A 20,508-nucleotide genomic window follows, 5' to 3' on the forward strand; every position below is an offset into this window, starting at 1 on the left:
TGAAAGTGGCCTGGAATCACTGGAATTTAGGGTACAAAGATTAAGCATAAGTTCCTTTTACCAGCTGGCTGCCTCTCTCAGCCGCCTCTCACATTCTTCTCTTAGTTTCACTCCTGCTTCAGCTGCCAATACAACAGAGCTCTTTTTCTCCCCCAGCATCTCTGGTTATTGAGTAGGTAATTTCACAGCTAGTTTATGAGCGTCAAACTCCTTTCATGAAAGGAACACAGCTTGTGCCTCTGTATATATTACTCTCTCTAACAAAACCAGTCCTGCCCAGTCTGATTACTTCCCCTATTTATTGAGGTTTATTCCCAAAGACTTTTGACTGTTTTCAAGTCAAGTCCATCTTTGAAGAGTGGAGATTTGTCATCATTTGAGATTATTAAGGAATATATAGTAAATCCTGAAAATAACCCTGAGTCGTCCAAAAATGTTTTGAGAAATGCTAGCATCACTTGTGGCCTTTTAAGATGATACTTTGGAAAGAACACTCATTTGGCTGTGCAAATTCACTATATTTTAAACTAGTCACATATTGTTAATTTTTAGATGTGATAATGATATTGTGGTTATTTTTTAAAGTCATTTTTTGGAGAGACATACTAAAATAATAAGGTGAGATGTTGTGAGATTTGCTTTAAAATAATCCAGTGGTGGGAGGAGAGGGCAGTGTGGGAGTATAGATGAAATAATGGCTAGACACATGAGGTTCATTGTACTACTTATTTTTGCATGTTTAAAACTTTCACTAATAAAAAGTCACCTTACATTATAGTCACATTTCATCTTGCACTTGTAGGTGAGAAAGGAATAATTGTTTTCACAAAATAAAGGTACATGGTACACCTTGAATGTCATTAATTCATTAGCCCCTCCATAGACTGAGAGAATCTGAGTTCTTTATTAAGGACCTGTGATACCGTTGCTGTAAAGAATTTCATATTCATATGTAAATAAATAATCTTTTAGTATTCTAAAGATAAGTAGTAAATTAAACGTGCAAATCTAACAAATTAATGTATACTAAAAATTCTACCTTTCCCCCAAAGCGTATACCACTTATTATGCCTGTTGTTCTTTATTTTACAGCAAAACTTCACTATGAACACTAATGAATAAAAATGATCCAATGTAAATGTAGAGGTATTTTCCTCCTGTTACAATGTATTGAGTTATATTGATCTGTTGCCTTCTTCATAGTGCCCTCTTCCACCTATTTAAAAAATTTTTTTATGAACTCCAGGTATTCTTGGATAATAAGGCTCTTGTTAAAATCAGGTCTCTTTAATTCAAATTTTTAACCTGTAGTGCAGCTTATAGAATGGTATGTTTTCAGCTCTTCTCCAGCATTTAAAAATATATATTTCTTGATAAATATATATACATAATATTTATATTTATAAATATACATATATAAAAATACATAAATAGAAATGAATAATGCATAATGACTATATATAATGAATAATGAATATGTAAATTATACACATATACTTATATTTGTAAATATAAATATATATATACCATATTTCTTGAAAATGGAAACAAAAAAAGAAGAAATTGGGGTAGCAATACTTATACCAGACAAAACAGACTTTAAAACAAAGGCTATAACAAGAGACAAAGAAGGACCCAGTAATCCCACTTATCCAAAGAAATCCAAAACACTACTTCGAAGGCACATGTGTATCCAATGTTCATTGCAGCATTATTTACAATAGCCAAGATATGGAGGCAACCTGGGTGTCCATCAGTGGATGGAGGCATAAAGAAGAGGTGGTACATATATATAGTGGAATGTTACTCAGCCCTGAAAAAGACTGAAATCTTGCCATCTGCAACAGCACGGATAGATGTAAAGGGTATTGTGCTGAGTGGAGTAAGTCACCCAGAAAAAGACAAATGTCATATGATTTCACTTATATGTGGAATTTAAAGAACAAAATAAACAAGCAAAATGGAAAGAAACTCATAGTTACAGAGAACATTTTGATAATTGCCAGATGTGAGGAGATTTGGGGGGTGGGTGAAAAAGGTGAAGGGATTAAGAAGTACAAATTGGGGATGGGGGAGGGGGGTTCACAGTGTGAAGGATATAAATGATGAACGTCTAAGTATTACCTTGTCTTGTACACCTGAAACTAATAAATTAAAATAAAAAAATAAAAAAATAAAATGAAAAAAGAAGTACAAATTGGTAGTTATAAAACTGTCATGGGGATGTAAAGGATAGCATAAAGAATATAGCCAATAATATTGTCATAACTACCGTGTTTCCCCGAAAATAAGACCTAGCCGGGCCATCAGCTCTAATGCGTCTTTTGGAGCAAAAATTAATATAAGACCCGGTCTTATGTTAGATAAGACCCAGTCGGTCTTATTTTACTATAAGTAAATTAAGGGTCTTATATTAATTTTTGCTCCAAAAGACGCATTAGAGCTGATGGCCCGGCTAAGTCTTATTTTCGGGGAAATAGAGTATGTGTGGTCTCTGATGGGTATTAGATTTATCGGGGTGATCACTTAGTTATGTAAATGTCTAATCACTATGTTGTACACCTGAAACTAATATAGTATTGTATGTCAACTGTCATTGAAAAATAAATAATTTTTTAAAATACAGGATTAGTCATTCTCATCCTTAAAAACATTTTTTTAAATTTGTTTTTTATGTCGTGAAGAGATACTACTTAGGCAAGTTGTGCTGTTTTAGGGTAATAGTCTTCAAACTACACCTATACCTATACCTATACCTATGGTATAGGAAGACTTTACAAGAACTATGAAGGCCAAGGAGAGTTTTAAGGAATCAATATTCTGGATGTTCAGTTTTCCTTTGCACTCCTTAAAACTGATCTGGAAAAATAATTTTTGAAAGAGGACCAAGATGGCGACATGGAAGGAGGCTCCTGAGTCCCCTTCTCCCATGGATACGTGGAAAGGAGAGCTACACTGGAGCAATTCCCATTGAAAGATCCAGAAACTAGCTGAGTCACTCCTGCACATCAGATGAATAAGAAAATATCCATATCAAAACAGGTAGGAAAGGCCGAGACATACTCTCTCCACAAACCTCACCCCCAGCACAGCACCATGCAATAAGGAGGGAACCCCTAACTTCCAGCTTCTCCCTGAGGAGTGAAGGGTTTGGACCCCATATTTAGTGCCCCAATTTTTAAGGCTCTCACTCGACTAGCCCCCATAGCACCTAGCTCTGAAAACCAATGTGGTTTGTGTCCAAGAGACCCACAAGATCATAACAAACGAAGATAGTAATGTCAATAAATGATGTTGGGAAAACTGGACAGCCACATGCAAAAAATGAAACTGGACTCCTACATTACATTATGTACAAAAACAACTCAAAGTGGGTTAAAGACTTGAATGTAAGACCTGAAACTGTAAAATTCCTAGAAGACAATGTAGGGGAGTAAGCTCTTTGATATTGGTCCTGGCAGTAATTTTTTGGATTTGACACCAAAAGCAAAGTCAACAAAAGAAAAAAACACAAAAAAAACCCACAAGTGAGATTACATCAGACTAAAAAGTTTCTGCACAGCAAAATAAACCATCAATAAAATGAAAAGGCATCCCGTGGAATGGGAGAAAATATTTGCCAGCCACATATCCAGTGAGAGGTTATTATGCTAAATATGCAAGGAAGTCATACAACTCAATAGCAAATATAGAAATAACCCAATTTAATTTAAAAATAGGCAACGGATCTGAATAGACATTTTTCCAAGGAAGACATACAGATAGCTAACAGGTACATGAAAATGTACTCAACATCACTCATCAGCAGATAAATGTACATCAAAACGACAATGAGATATCGCCTCACACCCGTAAGAACGGCTGTCCTCTAAAAGACAAGAGATGAGTATTGGCAAGGATGTGGAGAAAAGGGAACTCTTGTATATTGTTCGTGGAAATGTAAATTTGTGCAGCCACTATGGAAAACAGTGTGGAGGTTCCTTAAAACATGGAAAATAGATCTACCACATGATCCACAATTACACTTCTGGGTATGTATGTGAAGGAAACAGAATCATTATCTTGAAGAAATATCTATACTCCCATGTTCATTGCAGCATTATTCACAATAGCCAAGACACGGAAACAACCTAAGTGTCCATCATTGGGTGAATAGATCAAGAAACGTGGTGTATATTTCAGTATGTATATATACATATACTGGGGTGCCACAAAATGTATTCACATGACTTGTATCCATCTTTTGTTATCGGTATATATTGAGTATTACAATTTTAATACATGTTTTTCCTTTCTTAAAATGTGTATACATTTTTTGGCACCCTCTGTATATACACATATATATGTATATATAAAAATATATCAACAAATATATATATGTACACATATATACACACACATATATAATGGAATATTATTCAGCCTTAAAAAAGAAGGAAATCCTGTCATTTGCAACAATGTGGATGAACCTAGAGGGCACTATGCTAAGTGAAATAAGTCAGACAGAAAAACACAAATACTGCATGGTATCACTTATGTGTGGAATCTGATAAAAAGTCACTCATAGAAAAAAGTAGAAAAGTGGTTCCCTATGACTGGGGAGTGAAAGAAACGGAGAGGTTGGTGAAAAGGTACAAACTTTCAGTTATAACATGAGTAAGGTCTGAAGATCTAATGGATAATATGATGATGTAGTTGATAACACTGTATTGTATAATTGAATTTGCTAAGAGAGTAAAACTTAAATGTTCTCACCTTCCCCGAAAAAGGTAAATATGTGAGGTGATGGATGCATTAATTAACTCGATGGAAGGAGTTCTTTCACAGTGTATACTTATATCAAATCATCACATTATACACTTTAAATATTTTACAACTTCATTTGTGAGTTATATATATATCAACAAACCTGAAAAAATATTTAAAAAAAAATCTGATCTGCCTGAGGATACAAAATTTCCATATCTTCTTTCACACACCCTTACTATTACGTCACGTTTTAAAGAAGAAAGGACCCTTTTCCCTTAATCTTTCTATAGTATATATCTATTGTGGTAGAAAAACTTCTGTAACACACCGGGCCAATTGGAAACACAGATAGGTATTGGTATTGGTGATGAGAAAGGGAGTCACGTTAATGAATGAGTAACAATTCCATGTGCAATTAGATGGTTTCCTATTTTGCTTTTAGTAAAATTGCAGGAAGGACTACAATCAAGTTGTCAATTGATAGATTATTAAAAACAAATTTTGGTGCTAATGTTCCCTATGATTTTTAGCATATGATTCTGAGAGAGTGCAAAAAATTGAGGGCATTGCTGTAGCTAAACCCCTTCTTTTCTCACCTACTTTTTTATATGAACAAAATTTTCTTAACATTTACATTAATAATAAAATAAGAATAGGTAGGGGAATAAAACTGAGGTTGAACTCTGTCTCAATTCAGACACAAAGAATAAGTAATTATGCTAAATTGATACCTGACCTAATTTTAGCAAAAATTAGATACTTGACATAATTTAGCAAAACCAGCCTTCTCCACCGAGCTCATTAAGAGACACATTTAAAATAAAAATTTGATTTTTCTGTTTAATAATTACTTATCAAAATTTATAATATATTTGTGGGTTTTTTTATTTGTGTTGTTTTTATCAATAGAATGCTAATAGTAATTGAAATGCTAACTTAATCCAGAATAATTTTTTTCTTTTTTGTTATTAGTTTCAGGTGTAAGCAACGTAATAGTTAGACATTTAAACCCCTCATAAAGTGATAACCCACCCCCCTAAGCTACTGCCCTCTGACATCTTATATAGCTGTTACAATACCATCCACTGTCTTCCCTATGCTGTACTCTACATCCCGTGACTATATATGCCTATATATTTAGTTACAGTTGACATTCAGTATTATTCTACTTCAGCTCTTCAGGTGTTTAGTGCATTGGTCAGGCATCTACACAGTCTAGGACATGATCCCTTTGATAAGTTCAGTGCCCAGCTGGCACTTTATGTGATCTTTACAACATTCTTGATTATATTCCCCATACTGTATTAATTATCAATTTGTATTTCTTAATGCCTTTACCTTTTTCACCCTCTCCCCAATCCCATTCCCATCTATCACTCTGATAGATCTAGTGCTTATCTGGCACCATACCTAGTTATTGCAATATTATTGACTATATTCCTTATGTTATACCCTACATCCCCATGACTGCTGTATGACAACCAATTTTTCCTTCTTAATCCTTTCCCCTTTCACCCATCCTTAACCCCTCTCCCATCTTAAAGAAGTTTTTCTAAGAGTCCTCGTAATACTGGTTTGGTGGTGATGAACTCCATCTTTTTCTTGTCCGAGAAGCTCCTTATCTGCCCTTCAATTCTAAATGACAGACTTGCTGGGTAGAGCAATCTTGGTTGAATGTCATTGCTTTTCATAACTTGGAATATTACCTACTAATCCCTTCTTGCCTGCAAAGTTTCCGTTGAGAAATCAGCTGACAGTCTTACGGGACCTCCCTTGTAGGTAAATAACTGCTTTTCTCTTGTTGCTTTTAAGATTCTCTATTTGTCTTTAACCTTTGGCATTTTAATTATGATGTGTCTTGGTGTTGGCATCTTTGGGCTTATATCTTGTTTGGGACTCTCTGTGCTCCCTGGGCTTGTGTGTCCATTTCCTTCACCAGGTTAGGGAAGTTTTCTGTCATTATTTCTTCAAATAGGTTTTCAATTCCTTGCTTTCTGTCTTCTCCTTCAGGTACCCCTATCATGTGAATGTTGGTACACTTGATATTATCCCAGAGGCCCCTTAAACTCTCTGCAATTTTTTGGATTCTTTTTTCTGTTCTGGTTGTGTATTTTGTGCTACCTTATCTTCTACATCACTGGTTGGATCCTCTGCTTCATCTAATCTGTTGATTCCTTGTAATATATTCTTCATTTCCATTACTGTATCCTTTATTTCTGACTGGTTCTTTTTCATCGTTTCTGTCTCTATTTTTATTAGATCATTGAGCATCCTTAGAACCAGTGTTTGGAACTCTGCATCTGATAGATTGCTTATCTCAACTTCACTTAGTTCCTTTTCTGGAGCTTTGTTCTGGTCTTTTATTTGGGACATGTTTGTTTGTCTCCCCATTTTGGCTGCCTCCCTGTGTTGGTTTCTATATATTAGGTAGGGCTGCTGTGTCTTTCATCTTAGTAGAGTGGCCTTATGTAGTAGTGTGCTGTGGGGTTCAGCGGTGCAGTCTTTCTGGTCGCCTGAGCCATGTGTTCCAGGTACGTCCCTTGAGTGGGTTGTGTGTGTCCTCCTCTTGTAGTTGAGCCTTGGTTGATATTTGCACATCAGTGTGAGGGCCTGAGGCTTGAGCTCACTGGTTATGAGGACCGGCCTTCACTACAGTGGAAGGGTTGTTATGCAGGGGCTGATCCTTCAGAGCTGGCTGTGCCTCAGCAGGACTCTGGTGCCTGCCCAATCCGCCCCTTGGGTGTATCATATGTACTTGGAGACGTCTAGGTGATGCTCCAGCTTGCCACTGGGGACACCTGCCCCACACCGCCTTGGAGGTGATCCACTGTAGGTCTCCTTCGGCCACAGCCCGTGCCTTACTCAGGAGCACCTAGCGGGAGCCAGAAAGAAATCCACAGATGTCTGCCTTCGTGTATTGCTTGGAAGTGCCTTAGAGAGGCCAGGCCACAAACCAAGGCTGTCTGCCACGAGTGCCGGCTTAGGGCTGCTGAGCCAGAGGTATAGGACATGCTCAAGCCAGATGCTGCTTATCTGGGTTCCGTGAAACTTTGAGAGAAACTAAGAAACTGTAGCTTGAGCCAAGGCAGGTGGTCTGCTTGAGAAAGATACTAAAAGCAGCCTGGGTATGCCCAAAAGTTGGGCCGGGCCAGGTCTTAAATCGCCAGGGTGGGGCGAACCAATAGGGGAGACTCAGAAATGGTGGTCACCTGTGTTCACGCACAGGGACCACGGAGGGCTCAACAACAAAACAATGACCTCCTCCAGTTCCTCCATCCAGGAGAAAGCCGCCTCTCCAGCCCCTGTCCCAAGCCAGACAAGTTAGTTCCCCACCATTTTTCCCTGCCGCCGTTTCACCTGCTGCCCCAGTGCTGGAGCTCAGAGCTTGTGATTCCTTTGGTGATAAGTTCGCGCCTTTAAGAGGAGCGCCTGTGAGTGCAGCTATATTCAATTCACTCAGTCACAATCTCCTGTTCTCAGAACCAAAAATTACGGGGACTTCTACCCCGAGGACTGGAACTTTGGGCTGAGGTGGGGCTGGTATCTCTCGCTCCTTTAGGAGATGGTGGACCGCCACAGCCGAAACAGCCCTCCCGATCTTTAATGGTCACACACGGATGTGGGACCAGCCCGATTGGCATCTCTGCCCTTCCTACCAGTCTGGAGGTGGCTTCTTCTGCAAGTCCTTAGTTGAAAGACTTCAGTTCAACTTGATTTTAGGCAATTCTCAATAATGCTTGTTCTGTAGATTAGTTGTAATTTTGATGTGATTGTGAGAGATGGTAAACACTGCGTTTACCTACTGTGCCATCTTGGTTGTCTTCTCCACCAATTTGGCATAAAACTTTAAAGACCATGTATAGATAAAAATATAGTTTCCATATTCCTCCTCAAAAGTTATTTGACTACCTCTCTTTCTGAGCAAAACTTCTGCTAGCTTTACTTCCCTAATAACCATTCAAAATATTTAACTGTCTGACTACATAAGGAAAATCCCAAAAATGGATTTGAGACTCAGAAGATTATCAAAGCAAGCCCAGAATAATTTTTAAACACAGCTTTATGGTCACTGGAAATTTTAAAATGTAATTTCAAAATATGTGATTTTTGTTGTGATAATTCAGATAATTGAGAAAAGACTTTCAATAATAAAATATATTAGGATGATTTTTTTAGTAGAAGCAAAATAGAAATATGAGTTCAAGGAGATAAAGAAAAGATGAAAAAACTCTGATTATTAGAAAACAGCTTGTTCTTGTATTTTTTTAAAAAATAGATGACGTGGTATTTAAATTCTATTGGATATATTTGTTAAACTGTAATTTTTTTAATGACAATATTTGCAGTACACTGGAAGTTGCATTCTTTGCAACTATTTTAACTTGCGATGAAAAGTTTTAGATGTCATCTAATAATGTGTAAGAGGATACAAAGCTTTACAAAATTCTTTTGAAAGTGTTTGCAAGTAAAAAGATTGAAGACCACTATTTTAGGAAACCCAGTCAGAGATCATTGTGTAGATTGGGCAAGAATGGGAAAGAATGGGAAGAAATTAGGCAGCACACCAGTTAGGAGAAAATTGACTTTTTCCAGGTATAAAGAATTTGAATTTCATTAAGTTTATAGTCAAGGAAATGAAGAGAAACAGACTGCAATCGAAAGCTACTAAGAAATGAGAACTATTGGTGTCATTCCCTGCTTCATTTCATATTAAGGTTTAAATACTGTCAAAATGGAATTTCCCAATGTTTTCCACCTGTAGATTCTGCCTCGACTTGGTCCCTCCTTCCCTTCCTCCTTTCTTCCTTCCCTCTACTACTCATCAGACACTCTGCTAAGTCCTGGGACTTCTACTTAACATCTGTCAGCTCTCTGGCCTCTGATATCTTCCAGGCTAGTGGAGAAGCTTCCAGCTGAGTATGATGCCGAGAGAGAGATCATTTGTGGCCCACAGTACTCCACCTCCCTCCCCTTTGGAACACGCCAGAGGACAGAGAGCTAAAGCCTCCATTTCCCAGACTTCCTCAGACACCACATGTAGCCCAGTCTCTGCCAAAGTAGACGTGAATGTCATGCTTGGAAGACAGAAGTGAGACAAAGGTGGCACTTTTGCTGTTTTCACCAGCAAGCAGAGATATGGAGGCTCTGGTTTTTGTATGGCAATACAGCAGAGGCCCCAAGGTCTGGTCCCTACTTCTGTGGGTGGCAGGCACATCCATTTGATGGCATGGATCTGGACTAAAGCAATGTGTCTGGAGCCAGGAGCTGGTGCTGCTGCTGCCTTATTCCCCAGCTTTGCTCATCCCCGTTTTCTGACCATGGCACAGGCAGTAGCTACCTTGGGTGGCATATCTGGTGATCATTCCTGATCAAGCCTGGAGCTGTTTCCCCAGACTTTCTAACAATTTTGTAAGCACTCACTTCAATATATTAAATCTCTTTGAGTTTAAATGAGCTAGAATGGCTTCTTTTATTGGCAATCAAATCCTGGCTGACACAGATGAAGCTCATCATTCCTCCCTGCCTCCTGCCAGCCTCCTGTTTTATTCCGTAGGACTCTTTATTGTCAGAGCTGTTATCCTATGGGCTAATGACAACTCTGGAATAGTACCACCTTGGAATTAATTTCTGGCATGACTTGTTCTGGTTGGTCCTTTTTTTGGTAAAGTGTGTTCTCTTCTGCCTTATCCTGGTGAAGGGCTGTGTATCTCAATGGTGGCTTCAGAAGTATTGAAAACTTACTGTTTATTCTGTTTTTCTGTGTCTGTGTTCCACCCACTTGCCTGGGACTCCGTTACTTCCTCTTGTGTCCTTTGAACAGGGAGCCCTTACTCACCCAACTGCTCTTCCTCAGTATGCCTTTCTATAATTGGGTCATTTTCATTAGAGTATTGATTCTGTTTAGAAGAAGTCCCCTGGAGAGCTAATTTAAAATGCAGACTCTGCAACCCAACCCTAATTCAGTAGCTCCGAGGTGTGGCTGGCAGTCTGCACAAATGCAACCAGGCATTCTGACCTATTGGCCTTGTACTTCACCTTGAGAACTCTCTGAGGTGACTAATGCATTTAGTAGTCAGGACAGAGAGTAGTTCCTAGCTCCTTCCTTCTTCCCTGTATTGTGGAGAAAGAGAACAGACAGGTTAAAGGTAGCCCCTAAGTTTTAAGTTTGGATGACTAGGATTATGATTGTAGTGCTAGTTCAAAGAGGGAAATTAAGAAGGTAAACCAGTTTGTGGAGGAAATAATGAGTTCCATTTGAGACACATTGGGTTTGACATCCCAATGAAGATGATATCCTGTTGGCTTCTTCTGATGGATTGATGCCTCAGGTCTGGAGGTTGATTAGTAGAATGGATTCTTTGTTGAGTGGACTTCAGAGAATCAGTGCTGTAGCTAAAGTATTTGTTTAGTGTGGTACAACCATTGACTGTCCTGAAGATGACGTACATCTACTGGTATCATTTCCAATATGACATGGAGCCAAATATATCTTGTACCCTTTCTACTGGCTTATGTAAGAGGAAAAGTGAGGGGTTTATGGTAGAATAATCAGTGTTTTTTCTAGGTTGCTTAGGTGATCCGCACGATCCTGCCCTTTACCTTTGATCTCTTTCCCCACTCCCTCAATCCTTTCTTTTCCTCCAGCCCAGTGATAAATATATCTTAGTCGTGTAAATTAGAGAAGGAAAATTATGTAGGATAAATGTAAGAGAGGAGAAGTATTGTTATAAATGTTTCAGTTGACAACAAACTAGTCATGTTTCCCCGAAAATAAGACCTAGCTGGACCATCAGCTCTCATGTGTCTTTTGGAGCAAAAATGAATAATAAGACCCAGTCTTATTTTAAGACCCAGTCTATATAACATAACATAACAACATAACATAATATAATAAATATAATACTTGGTCTTATGTTAATTTTTGCTCCAAAAGACGCAAGAGAGCTGATGGTCCGGCTAGGTTTTATTTTGGGGATAACACAGTAAGTATGGCAAAATAACCTGTTTCTCATAGGTCTTTGGGTAAAGGAGAACTCTAGATTCTTCTTCCAACCTGTTGCAAAAGTTTTATTTTTTCTCTAAGATGTAAATGCATTAAGAGTGGTGTTCAAACTCTTTTTTCAAGTGAAATCTTATGCAGAAATAGTGTTTCAAAATGTAATACTACTTGATTGAGTTTAAATATAGACCATTTATTTATTCTAAAGTTGTTGCCTAGGTTCATAACAATGAAGCTATTTTGATGGAGATAAAAAATTTAAACTAGGGTATGTGGATGCTAGTTGTATGTGGACAAATAAATTTCTTTTCAAATTGTTGTTGATAAAATATAATTCATTCAGAAAAGGAGTTGTAGATAGAACCCTTTCTTTTTAAACATGTTGTGCAACCTTGGGTCTCTGTAAATCAGCAAATATGGCACCAGAACACTAGTTCTGAAATCTATATTGATTTAACTTTGTCAGTGGGTCAGTCATAAATATTTATTAAACACTTAGTATATTCTAGATACTGAGGTTACGTTAGAGAAAACAGACACCGGGAATTTATAGCCTAGCAGGGAAGATAGACACTAAACAAATCATTGTAAGTAATTATCAGTGCATAAATTACGAGTTGGAAGAAATTCTAAGTAAGCTGCAAAAGTCTGACAGGAGACCTAACTTGTATAAAAGTGGTCAAAGATGTTCGTCTGTCATGCAGGGTGTCATGCGGGGTCTCTAGTCCCGCTCCCCACATAAGAATGCAGGACATGGTGAGGCCAAAAAGGAACACCCACAGAGCAATAGATAGGGGAGCCACACCACTATAGTCTCGCTGACGCCTGGGCTGGAGACACAGGAAGCAGGAGCCACATGATCCGCATCCCCCCCGTCCACTTGTCTCTGCCAACCAACCTCACTTGCTAGCTGCAATCCGCCTCTCTGCAATCCATAATCCACACTCCACCACACCACAACTACACCACACCACTACACCACCCTTTGCTAGTTTAGCCGTGGCAGTTAAATCAGTGGCCAATGGATCACTGGTTACAGATGATGGCCATCCAGTCACAGTTGATGGCCATTTACTACCTGAACCAGCACCTTTCCCTGTGAGGCCGAGAGCCTGGAAACTGCTCTCTGGGGCTCTGTCCCCACATCATCCTAAGGAAATGATGTTTAATTGAGAGATGAAAGGTGACTAGGCAAAGGGAAGGACAAAAAAAAGTATTCCAGGCAGATGGGCCACTCTGTATAAAGACCCAGGGTGGGAGAGGGCATGGTCTATTTAAGAAACTAAAATTCAGCATGGCTATTACCCAATAAAGTTAGAGAGACTAGTGAGCTATTCATTGAGGCCAAATAGTACGAGACTGTCTCGTTAACTCATTGGTGTAATTTGTAAAGTATTAATGGATATGTTTTTAATGCTAGTACTATATTAACCTTTAACTTTTCACTACTTGAGCTGTAAACAAAGAAGTATTCCCCCAAGAAGTGGAGGGGGCGCCACACACAAAAATCAATAACAGGAACTTCCGATTTTTGACTTTTAAGTCTAAAACAAAAAAGTAACCGTCTGAGCATTAGAAAAAAATGGGGCCGTATACTTGCTGAGCGACGCTTGCATAGGCTGCCTGAGAGAAGGACCTGAGCACAGCCTCACAGATAAAGGTGATTCCCCAGCAGTCTGTGGCGAGAAGCCAGATGATGTCCAGTGTGGCCAGAAAGTGACACTTAAGAGAAGACTGGTCAGAAGGGTGCTGGTGAGGCAGTGTAAACACCGAGGAAGGGATTAAGGGATCGGTATGCTGGGTGAGGTTGGAGTTCATCAGTGTGGGAACAGAGCCAGGAGTGCAGTTTCCAGGCTTTCGGCCTGATGTGGAAAGATGCTCACTCGGGTAGTAAATGGCCATCAACTGTGATTAGATGGCCATCAGCTGTGGCTAGTTGGCCGTCAGCTGTAACCAGTGAGCCATTGGGCACTAATATAACTGTTGTGGCTATGCTAGCAGAAAATGGGAGCTAGCAAGAAGATGGTGGCTGAGCTGGTAAGAGCGGATTGCAGTTAGCACGGTGGATTGCAGCTGGCAAGTGGAGTCGGTCGGTTAGCAGGCAGAAAATCGGACAGCAGGTCTCACATCGTGTGAATCCAGGCTCCAGTGAGACCATAGTGGTATGACTCCCCTATCTATGGCTCTGTGGGTGTTCCTTTTTGGCCTAGCCACATCCTGTGTTCTTATGTGGGGAGTGGGACCAGAGACCCCACAGGCCGCCCCGCATGACAATCAGTTAATATTTCTTGTATCATCCCGACATATGTATGTTAAGTATTTGGGCATTATTTGAAAGACAAGGAGAGCCACTGAGGGATTTTAAATAGAAACCTGACTTGATAATATTCCTCTACCTGGGTATAAAGAATAGTTTTAAAGAGGTGAGACTGATACGGAGGGAAAACTGCTAGAAAGATATTGCGAGAGAAGATGGTAGTCTGTACAAGGATGGTAGCTCTAGAGATAAAACGAAAGGGACAGTGTGTAGATAGCTGTCTTAGTCAGCATGGGCTGCCATAGTGAAATGTATAATAAAAGCTTGTGGTTTAAACAACAGAAGTTTATTTTCTCACAATTGGGGGAGCCGGAAGTCCCAGATCAAGGTCCACCAGGGTGAGTTTCTGGCGAGAGCTGTCTTCTTGGCTTGCAGATGGCCATGTGTCCTCACATGGTGGAGAGAGAGCTTCCTCTTCCTCTTCTAGGGCCACAGTCCTATCGTTTTTAGGCCCCAACCTGATGACCTCATTTAACCTCATATAGCTCCTAAAGCCCCTACTTCCAGATACAGTGACACTGGGGTCATTGCTTCAACATACGAATTTTAGGGAACACAGTTAAGTCTATAGCAGTATTTGAGCAGTATGTCTTTGAGAACTGGTGCGTGATTGGATGTAATGATGAGATGAAAGGACAAGGGTCACAGATGGCATGTAGATTTCTGACTTGAGTAGAAATGATAGTGCCATTTGTGGAGATTGGGGTCCCTGGAGGTAGAGAATATTTTAAGAAGTATCTGAACCTAATGTTAAACATGTTTATCTTGAAGTATCTATGAGATACCAAAAAAGGAAATGCCAAGTGGGTAGTTGGTTGTATGGGCCTGGAATTCAGAAAAGACATCTCGGGTACAAGATGCAGATTTAGGACTCATCTGCCTATAGATGGTCATTAAGCCATGGGAGTAGGTGAGAATCCCTAGAGCAGTGGTTCTCAAACTTAAATGTGTATCAGAATCACTTGGATAGCTTGTTAACACAAATTGCATGGCTCCACCCCATTTTAAGGGTTTTGAAATATAGTGGTAAGTTACTTTCCAGAGAGCTAATAGCAATTTATATATTTATATAATAGCATATATTTTTATCAGCTGAGTATGAGAAAGCCCCTATCACTGTACCATTTATTGCATTGGATATTGTGATTTTTTAATATTAGAGGCAAAAAGTAAACTCTGCAGTTTTATTTTGCACATCTTGGGTTATCAGTTTGATGGTGAACTTTTTTTCCCCACATTTTAAAATGCTGTTTGCATGTCCTTTGGTTTTTGGTTAAAAGAAAAAGCCTTCTGTTTCCACATATTTAATGTATTTATTCTTTGGCTCCTTCAATACACCGTTGTATTTTGTGATCAGCATGTTTGGAAGATAATTCGTGCTGATGAAATGTACCCTAATACATAATATGAATTGTCAAACGCAGACATCTAGTATTCACCGCTGTGAATATGATGAAAACACTCTACTAGTGATACTTTTCCAACTTGAATAATATAAAAATGTAGCCGATATAGTGCTAGAGACAGTTTCTGTGTGTGGGGGGTAAGTAAAACCAAGACGTTGTTATTCTGATTGACCTTAGGTTGTCCTTTGGCCTTTTAAAGGGGCAGGGGCCCAGAAATTCTTCCTCTTTTTCTAAATGTAGAACACACTTGACTGGCTCTGGCAAACTGGCCATGACCTAATGTTCCATCTTACATGATCTCATTGCATATGAAAGCCAGCCCAAATGCTTAGAGAGACAGCAGTGAAACTACTGATGACAAAACCAGATCCTGCTGGGAGCTCAGCTGTCTTGTCGCTGTAGCTCTTTAAGTCAAAACTGGGTTATTTTTCTGACAGCCTCTTTTAGTCAAAAATGTTAGATGACTTGAGATTATACTTCAATGTATGCTTCAAACATTGTATGACTTCCTTGGCCTGAAGCCTCCCTTGTTAATTTGTCATAACTTCTGCTTTGGCCCCCTGTCATCACTTCTTTTGGCATCTGACAATCTCAATGCAATGAAGCTGAGATTAGGTCTGGTTTAATGGCTGTGAAGCAAATGTTCTCACAGTCATCAAATTTCATTTTGTAAATACCCACCCTATAGTTAGTTAATCATAGAGATACTTTCTGGCTCTTTGAAGTGAAGGCTAGCCAGCAGATCTTGCAGATAAAATGTGCAGAGGCATAATCTGGCATCATATGTAGCAAGGCTGACTCTCTTCATATCCAACGGGCATTGGATTTTACAATACATTTTTACTCTGAGTGGAGATTTCGGGTTCCTCCACTTCTTGTTAGATTGGGGAAAGAGCAGAGCATGGTGAAATGGACTTGAACTTTGAGATTAGACAGACCAGCCTTTTGGCTGTATGATCTTGACCAACATTCTTTATTCCTCAGAATTTGTTCCTTCATTTGTGAAATGAGGTTATACATTTCTCACAGGGCTGTTGTGAGAATGCAGAAACATGTAAAAACATTGCAGGTGCTCAAATGTCAGTTCCTTTATTGAGTAGGAGCAGCCATCATTTTATGAAAGGGGTTGTCATTACATGACTAGAATTCAGAAAGTAAATTCTTTACTGAATAGCCTGATTCTTGCATAATAATGGCCCAGCCACAGGGCTTGAGTAATTGTTTTATTGCTTTGCACTTCCTTTGGCATGGGCCCTACCCAGCCCGTATGAAAATGAATACCACTGAGCAGCCAAATGCTCCTCAATTGTAAGGACTTTCAACACAAATTTGTAAAAAAGGAATGTAATGGTCAGGCATCAAATACCTATAACTCAATATTGAAGTTCTGAAGGCCAAGATTCCCAATAAATCCACGAATTCTTGTATGTCGCGTCCTTAGCATGACTAGCTCCCCATTTCTTTTTACAATCCATGATGATAGGAGACAAGGAACTTGAGACAGAGAATGTTACTATTTGGAGCTCCACTGAGGGCCTCTGATGCATTTCCTGCCAGGCCTCTACTTTCTCTTTGCTGGAGATTTTTCACAATTGCAGTAACACCATAATTAGAACTTATGAAAATCACAAATTAGATAGAAGCTGGCTTTACTTTAGACCCAGCTGATGTAGGGTGAGATGGAACAACTCAGTTTAGACACGTAATATGCTGATTACCTATCATCCTCTCTAATCTCTGAGCAAGACATGGTCCGCTTAGTCTCATTGCTGTGTTTACTTCAAAGAAAAAAATTCTTCTAAATTAAAAAAATAATAATTCTTTTGATTAATTCAGGCTGTATCTAACACAACCTCCAACCCCTTGTAGTTCAAATTTCACAGATGTAATTATTTGAATATTTTCCTTTAAGCAAACTGAATAGAGATATGAAAATCAGAATTTGTATAAAATATAATTTGTAAGCTGGTTATTAACTTTATGAAAAAGAGTTCCTTCTCTAGTCGAAACTTCTCTGTTTCAACTAAGTCTCTGATAAGATCATAGAAAAGACAAGCAGGGGTGCTAGGGAAGAACTCCGGTCTAGATTCTGGGGCCATTAACAACTAGTTTTATCTTGTTGGTTACAACAGATACTTCTCTGGTCCTCAGTTCTTTAATATTACGGAGTTGAGCAAGATAATCTCTGTGGTTTCTTCTTTAAATTCAAGTTACAGAAACTCATCTATTGCATAAACCAAGGTACAAATTTCTGTCTTAGACATTCCGAGTCTCTTACGGAATTGTTAGTGGAGTCAGGAATTTCCCAAATTCTAGTCCCCAAAATTTCTAAATTCTGCCATTAATTGCCACTGGTAATAGAGAGCATGCTAATATGTTTTATCTGATAATGAGTTTATTCAGAAAGCTTGCAAAATTTCTAACTAGTGCCATATTATGTTTTACAACTATAAAGCCTATTGAGCAGTTCCTTTCGCATTTGATTCAAATTTTTGTAAGTTGACATTAGTGACTACATGTTGCTTCAGATAACACCTACCATAGTACATGACTAGAGTCCCAAATTTAAATTCATATCGCATTATAATTCCCTTGCCTTCTGGTATATTTAAGAAGGTTGATAGAATTATCAACCACATTTTTAGAAATTTAGGATAACTATTATTAGTTAAAACAGGTTTGAGAAACAAAACTCCACTAACCATAAGGATGACTTTGAAAGTGACTCACTCAATTTGGTGGTCAGCCTCTTTTTTAAAAAATTAGGTTTGAATGGAAAATTGAGAAAACGAATGACTATTAATAATGACAGGAGGTGGGTGTATGGACAGGTGTAGTATATTGTGGTGACAGAGATGTGAAATTGCTGCATTTCTAAAAGAACCACATCCCCATTTTTTTGATACCTTCTCAGCAAACGGTGGTTTTATGATTCGGAAAAATATGTACCGATAAGAAAGACGATACCATCGGACTCTTTTTTCATTCAAGAGGGTGAAAAGATTTCAATGTAAAACTTAGGACTCAAAAATAAGAATGCATATTATTTGTTTTAATCTGAATTTTATACCACTCAAACATTTCACAAGCAGTATTATAGTGACCATGACCATGACCAGGAAGTCCTTCCTTTCTCACATGCAGGAAGTTATCACATCTTACTGACTCTATATCTTAAATACGTATATTCAGTTGTGTCCTCTTTTCTCTTTCATCACCGTCACTACCTGGGCTCACACCATTATAATTTCTTACCTGGATGACTGCACCAGCTCCCGACTGCTCTCCCTGTTTCCAGTATTGATTCTCTGTTCTGCCAACACATTGACCTTCTGAAATATAAATCTGATCATGGCCTTGTTCTGTTAAAAAGCCTTCGATGAATTCCCATTGCCTTGAGAATATAACTCAAACCTTTAGCATGACATAAAAGATTCTTTATGAGCTGACGTCTACCCTTGTGTTCAGCTTTGTCTGTCAGCACTGTCTTCCTCTCTCCAGCTTAACTTCTTGGCCATGCTGAACCAAAGTTTAGTTCCCTAAATTCACCTTGCTTTCTCACCATACTTCTTCACCTTTAATCCCTCTTCCAGTTTGGTTTCCATCAGGATGTCACTGCATACTTCACTGTACTCACACTTCATCGTTGCACTTGTCCGTGATTCTTTACACTGAGATCTCCCAGAGGGAAAGGGCTGTGTCTTATTCACTCTTTTCTTTCAGCATTTAGCATAATGTCTGGCACAGAGTAGGCATTCTGTAAATGTATGTTAAAATAACCAATGCATGCATAATCTAGGAAAGAAATGTTCAATGTGGAGCAACTTTAAAATGGGATAAATTATGAGTTATTGGTTCAAGTTGTTTTAAATGCTGTTGAAGCTGCTACAACCTACAACAGAAAAGCCCGAAAGATTACAAAAAACTCACCATAAATATTATTTTCTACTTAACTAAAAAGAACCACATTAAAATAACAACTACCTTTCCTGGTACTCTTTTATTTTACTTAGAAAGAAAAGGAAGCCTCCTCCCCGCTGTCATAATTTCATAGATTCTTAGTTTCCCCGCTTTCAAGCTGCAGCTATCACTGGTATCTTAAATCTCTGAGACCTTATCAATCCCACTTAAAACAGAAGACATAACTACTGTTTACACCTCTTCAAACACTTGTATAAAGTTATTAGAAATTTTACTTATATGTTCACAATGTGATTCTGTGAAAAATGCCGGTCCCAAAACAGTACGGAGAGAAACATAGGGAGAAATCATAGGGAGAAACAACAGGCAAAGCAAGGATGAACCTCCATAGACTTCGGCATCCAGGAACGATTTCCTTGTTTTCGTCATTCTCTGAACTTAATATGCCTGTCATTCTCAGAACTTAATTTCTACATAAGCTCCAATAGGAATGCTGGAATGAGAGGTGACAGAAATAATCTCATTCAATTTGGACTTCTCTTTCCTTCTTTGAGTCTAGGGGCTGATGTAGTTCCTGGGAGTTAGGGATGGAGGGAAGGGGTGTTTAGTCCTTTCTCTCATCATCTAATTGGTTATTGCTCAAGTGTTTTTGTAATACACACACGGACAAATGACAGGATACAACTTCAGTTCACACTTGGTTGACAACTGTCTGAAATTAGGTACTGCAGACATCGGAGATACTGAAAGCAAAAGTGATAGCTGGCTGCTGTCTACCAGAACCAAGTGATCGGTTTTATCATCTAAGCTCCAAAGCATTTAACATGCCGTCTGAGAAGCTCAGACCAATTTCAAATAATTTAAAAATGTCATACAAGATTAAGGCATATAATGAGTTCTATGTAAATTAAAATATTATATAAGGTTCAACATCTGAGTAACATTGGCTTGGACAATAAAATTAGAAGTAGATGATTTTTATTTATAGGAAATCATGATTGCCAAACAAGTCCCATGGTTTTAAAGACAAAGGAAAATGATAATGGCTTTGCAATACACAAAAATATATGCCCACTCAGAATTACCTATGTGTAGCATTGTATGTAACAATAGAA

This window comes from Rhinolophus hipposideros (genome assembly GCF_964194185.1).
Source record: "Rhinolophus hipposideros genome assembly, chromosome: 18".
Classification (NCBI taxonomy): Eukaryota; Metazoa; Chordata; class Mammalia; order Chiroptera; family Rhinolophidae; genus Rhinolophus; species Rhinolophus hipposideros.